Below are 5,784 nucleotides of genomic sequence, written 5' to 3'. Positions count from 1 at the left end.
GGCTGAAAAATGGCGTTGAAAGCTTTATATGAAACGCGACTTTTGCGCGCAGATCGCCGACCTCATGGTCGATCCCACACTAGGATCGGGTCGGGTTTCATGAAACCCGACTTTGACGAGAGTCGGTGATTTTTGAATTTGTCCGATCCGTTTCGCTCAACCCTAATTAGATCATCTTTTTACTATTGATGCTGCATAGGCAGCATCAATAGTGAAAAGTTGGTCACACTTGTCAAACACTATGTTTGACAAGTGTGACTCACCTGTCAATCAGTAAGCTAATTACGCTTGCAAAATGCTAGTGTTTAGCGGGAATACGCATGCCAATTCCGCATGCGATATACCCGGGGAAGGAGTTGTGGAATTTCCGTGGAAATTTCCGCGGCAATTCTGCAACGGGTACACTCAGCCTTAAGATTCACCTCAAGGACCATCAGGAATTCTGCTAAAATGCCAACTTTGGTTATTGCTTTTTCTGCTCAGATTGTCTTTGGGAGAAATAATATGCAGCTAAAATATATGTGCATCAAGCATTAGATCAAATAGTATAACAATGAATGCTGTTTAATGTAAAATATATTTTCTTGCACAAAAACTACAAGAAAACTCAAAACCCTTATTAGGTAACTACAGTTGGTATGGAAAGTATTCAGACCCCTTTAAACTTTTCACTCTTTGTTTCATTTCAGCCATTTGGTAAATTCAAAAAAGTTCATTTTTTTCTCATTAACCCCTTTCTGACCTTGGACGGGATAGTACGTCCGAGATCAGAAGCCCCGCTTTGATGCGGGCTCCGGCGGTGAGCCCGCATCAAAGCCGAGACATGTCAGCTGTTTTGAACAGCTGATATGTGCCCGTAATAGGCGTGGGCAGAATCGCGAGCTGCCGCGCCTATTAACTAGTTAAAAACGCAGACAGCGGCATTTAACTACCGCTTCCGGCCGGGCGGCTGGAAATGATCGCATCGCCGACCCCCGTCACATGATCGGAGGTTGGCGATGCTTCAGAATAGTAACCATAGAGGTCCTTGAGACCTCTATGGTTACTGATCCCCGGCAGCTGTGAGCGCCACCCTGTGGACGGCGCTCACAGCACACCTGCAATTCTGCTACATAGCAGCGAACATCAGATCGCTGCTATGTAGCAGAAGCGATCGTGTTGTGCCAGCTTCTAGCCTCCTATGGAGGCTATAGAAGCATGGCAAAAGTTAAAAAAAAGTTAAAAAAAATGAGAAAAAATTAAAAAAAATATAAAAGTTTAAATCAGTCCCCTTTCGCCCCAATCAAAATAAATCGACAAAAAAAAATCAAATCTACACATATTGGGTATCGCCGCATTCAGAATCGCCAGATCTATCAATTAAAAAAAGCATTAACCTGATCGCTAAACGGCGTAGCGAGAAAAAAATTAGAAACGCCAGAATTATGTTTTTTTGGTCGCCGTGACATTGCATTAAAATGCAATAACGGGCGATCAAAAGAACGTATCTGCACCGAAATGGTATCATTAAAAATGCCAGCTTGGAACGCAAAAAATAAGCCCACAATGGACCCCAGATCATGAAAAATGGAGATGCTACGAGTATCGGAAAATGGCGCAAATTTTTTTTTTTTTAGCAAAGTTTGGAATTTTTTTCACCACTTAGATAAAAAATAACCTAGTCATGTTAGGTGTCTATGAACTCGTACTAAGCGGAAGAATCATAATTGCAGGTCAGTTTTAGCATTTAGTGAACCTAGCAAAAAAGCCAAACAAAAAACAAGTGTGGGACTGCACTTTTTTTGCAATTTCACTGCACTTGGAATTTTTTTCCCGTTTTCTAGTACACGACATGGTAAAACCAATGATGTCGTTCAAAAGTACAACTCGTCGCACAAAAAATAAGCCCTCACATGGCCAAATTGACAGAAAAATAAAAAAGTTATGGCTCTGGGAAGGAGGGGAGCGAAAAACGAACATGGAAAAACGGAAAATCCCAAGGTCATGAAGGGGTTAATGTACACTCTGTACCCCATCTTGGCTGAAAAAAACAGAAATGTAGAAATTTGTACAAATTTATTAAAAGATAAAAGCTGAAATATCACATAGTCATAAGTATTCAGACCTTTTGCTCAGACACTCATATTTAAGTCACATGCTGTCCATTTCCTTGTGATCCTCCTTGAGGTGGTTCTACTCCTTCATTGGAGTCCAGCTGTGTTTAATTAAACTGATAGGACTTGATTTGGAAAGGTGCACACCTGTCTATATAAAACCTCACAGCTCACAATGCATGTCAGACCAAATGAGAATCATGAGGTCAAAGGAACTGGCCAAGGAGCTCAGAGACAGAATTGTGGCAAGGCACAGATCTGGCCAAGGTTACAACAGAATTTCTGCAGTGCTCAAGATTCCTAAGAGCACAGTGGCCTCCTTAATCCTTAAGTGGAAAAAGTTTGGGACCACTAGAAGTCTTCCTAGACCTGGCCGTCCAGCCAAACTGAGCAATCGTGGGAGAAGAGCCTTGGTGAGAGAGATGAGAGAAAGTTTCACAAAGTCAACTATCACTGCAGCCCTCCACCAGTTGGGCATTTATGGCAGAGTGGCCCAATGGAAGCCTTTCCTCAGTGCAAGACATATGAAAGCCTGCATAGAGTTTGCTAAAAAAACACATGAAGGACTCCCAGGCTATGAGAGATAAGATTCTCTGGTCTGATGAGACGAAGATAGACCTTTTTGGTGATAATTCTAAGTGGTATGTGTGGAGAAAACCAGGCACTGCTCATCACCTGCCCCATACAAACCCAACAGTGAAACATGGTGGTGGCAGCATCATGGTATGGGGGTGTTTTTTAGCTGCAGGAACAGGATGACTGGTTGTCATTAGAGGAACCATGAATGCGGCCAAGTACAGAGTTATCCTGGATGAAAACCTCTTCCAGAGTGCTCTGGACCTCAGAATTGGCCAAAGGTTCACCTTCCAACAAGACAATGACCCTAAGCACACAGCTAACATAACAAAAGAGTGGCTTCAGAACAACTCTGTGACCATTATTGACTGGCCCAGCCAGAGCCCTGACCTAAACCCAATTGAGCATCTCTGGAGAGACCTGAAAATGGCTGTCCACCAACGTTCACCATCCAACCTGACGGAACTGGAGAGGATCTGCAAGGAAGAATGGCAGAGGATCTCCAAATCCAGGTGTGAAAAACTTGTTGCATCATTCCCAAGAAGACTCATGGCTGTACTAGCTCAAAAGGTGCTTTTACTCAATACTGAGCAAAGCGTCTGAATAGTTATGACCATGTAATATTTCAGTTTTTATTTTTTAATACATTTGCAAAAGTTTCTACATACTGTTTCTACATACTGTTTTTTTTTTCAGTCAAGATGCTGTGCAGAGTGTACATTAATGAGAAAAAAAAATTAACTTTTTTGAATTTACCAAATGGCTGCAATGAAACAAAGAGTGAAAAATTTAAAGGGATATAAATACTTTCCGTACCCACTGTACATCACCATAATAGCCTGAAAAAGTAATTAATTAGAATACTTAGTGTAAGGCCAGGTTCAGATGAGCGTATGAAAATTCATCTTATTTTCATCCAGAAAACTCAAACATTCTGATCTGTATTCCATCCATGTGTCTGTTTTTTGCATTAATAATTACACATTAACAGTTTAAAAAGAAAGTAATCAAATACAGTTTCTGGTGATACAGCGGTGACCTGTAAGAAGAAAGAGAGTTTGGGTATAGTTCTGGTACCGGATACAAAACTCAAAACAGATGAACCCAAAATGAAGGGTTAATACATTTACTAACAGCCATTTTACAGTTTTTCATATGGTATTAGTGATGAGCAAGTGTGCTCGTTACTTGAGTTTCTCCGGGCACACTCGGGTGATCTTCGAGTATTTTGGGCATGCTCGGAGATTTAGTTTATGTTGTCGCAGCTGCATGATTTGCGGCTGCTAGACAACCTGAATACATGTGGGATTGCCTGTTTGTTAGGGAATCCCCACATGTATTCCGGTTGTCTAGCAGCCACAAATCATGCAGTTGCATGGACATAAACAAAATCTCTGAGCACGCCGAAATACTCGGAGACCACCAGAGCATGCTCGGGGAAACTCGAGTAACAAATATACTCTCTGATCACTATATGGTATCACTGCGGGGGGGTTTTCCTATAGGCCCTCACAGTCACTTCAAAACTGATTAGATCTGTAAAAAATAGGACTTGGAAATTTTCTTGAAAAGAAAATGAAATCTTGCTGCAAAATTTTGACATTTCTTAGATCCTACCAAAATAAAAGAAGGTTTGAGAAATTTTGCTGACATAAAGTACACATATGGGAAATGTTATTTATTAACTTTTTTGTGAGATGTGACAAACTGGTTTAAAGAGAACCTGTCAGCAGGATTGTGCACAGTAACCTGCAGATACTGTCAGGTCAGCGCCGTTATACTGATTACAATGATACCTTGGGTAATGAAATCTGTCTTGTGGTTGTTCTTCAATCTTTTTTTGCAGCTTTCAGTTAATGATATGCCCATTCTCTGGGGTGGGGCTATGGGCGGAGCTATGGGTGGGGCTGTGGGTGGTGTATGGGTGGGGCTGTGGGTGGTGTATGGGTGGGGCTTTATGTGGTGCTCTGCTCATATTGGCATATGTATGGGTTAATGACAGGTCAGTGATCCTTCAGTGACCTGCCCCCTATTTTACATACTGCATAGAATATTATGTGCAAGAAAAAAATTAACATTCATCACGGAGGCGCCGGCGCTGTAGGATGATACAATGGATAATATGCATTTATTTATTTATGATTTAGTCATATATTATTGTGGGGAAAAAATGTATCTTCATCAACATAGCACTGGCGGCACTTGCGCTGCAGCATGATCGCATGTATAATGTCCATTTATTTATTTTATTTGGTGTTATAAACTTATTCAGAAAAATTATTTCTCTCAAAATGGTGCCGACGGCGCCTGCACAGTAGCATCTATTGAATCACCGGTAGATGCTACTTTGCAGGCGGTGTCATTTTGCTAGAGGAAAAAATTGTCTCCACAAAGATGGTTTGGTCACTAAGCTTAAAATTAGCTTAGTCTGTAAGGGGTTAACAATCAATAATAAAATAAATTAAATATATTTACTTTCATAGCAATTGATGAACATCTTTGTGTTGACTGGCGTAGAAAGTGTTAATGTGCAGAATCATGTAGAAGTCAGGATGGCCGAGCGGTCTAAGGCGCTGCGTTCAGGTCGCAGTCTCCCCTGGAGGCGTGGGTTCGAATCCCACTTCTGACATCAATCTTTTCTTGTTACTGATTAGTTGCGGGTCGGCTCCATTGGCGGTAATCTCAAACCAAACACTAAGGGTATGTGCACACGTTCTGGATTTTTCGCGTTTCTTCGGCGGTTTTCCGCATGAAAAACGCATTCATTAAGCATCCCATCATTTTGAATGCATTCCGCAATTCTTGTGCACATGCTGCGTATTTTTCTGTGATAAAAATGCATTGTGGAAAAATACGCAGCATGTTCATTAATTTTGCAGATTTATTGCGGATTTCCCGCTATTTAATGCATTGGGAAGCTGCGTAAAAAAACACAAAAAATCCGCACTAAAAACGTGCAAAAACCGCTACAAAACCGCGAGAAAAACACGTGCAGATTTTATGCAGAAAATCTCCGGTTTTGTTCAGGAAATTTCTGCATAAAATCCTGACGTGTGCACATGCCCTAAAAGTAGAATAACTCAATGGGTATCACTTTTGGGGATTTTCCAAAGTG

The 5,784-nt window shown here is 41.2% G+C and overlaps 1 non-coding gene across 1 annotated transcript; it reads left to right on the top strand.

Annotated features, from left to right (window-relative positions):
* The first annotated feature begins 5,215 nt into the window (after positions 1-5,215).
* Positions 5,216-5,298, top strand: TRNAL-CAG (transfer RNA leucine (anticodon CAG)). The gene has a single exon. It is a non-coding gene; the product is annotated as a tRNA-Leu (tRNA).
* Positions 5,299-5,784: the final 486 nt, after the last annotated feature.

This window comes from Ranitomeya variabilis, chromosome 4 (genome assembly GCF_051348905.1).
Source record: "Ranitomeya variabilis isolate aRanVar5 chromosome 4, aRanVar5.hap1, whole genome shotgun sequence".
NCBI lineage: Eukaryota > Metazoa > Chordata > Amphibia > Anura > Dendrobatidae > Ranitomeya > Ranitomeya variabilis.
This window is presented reverse-complemented; position numbering and strand designations above follow the sequence as displayed.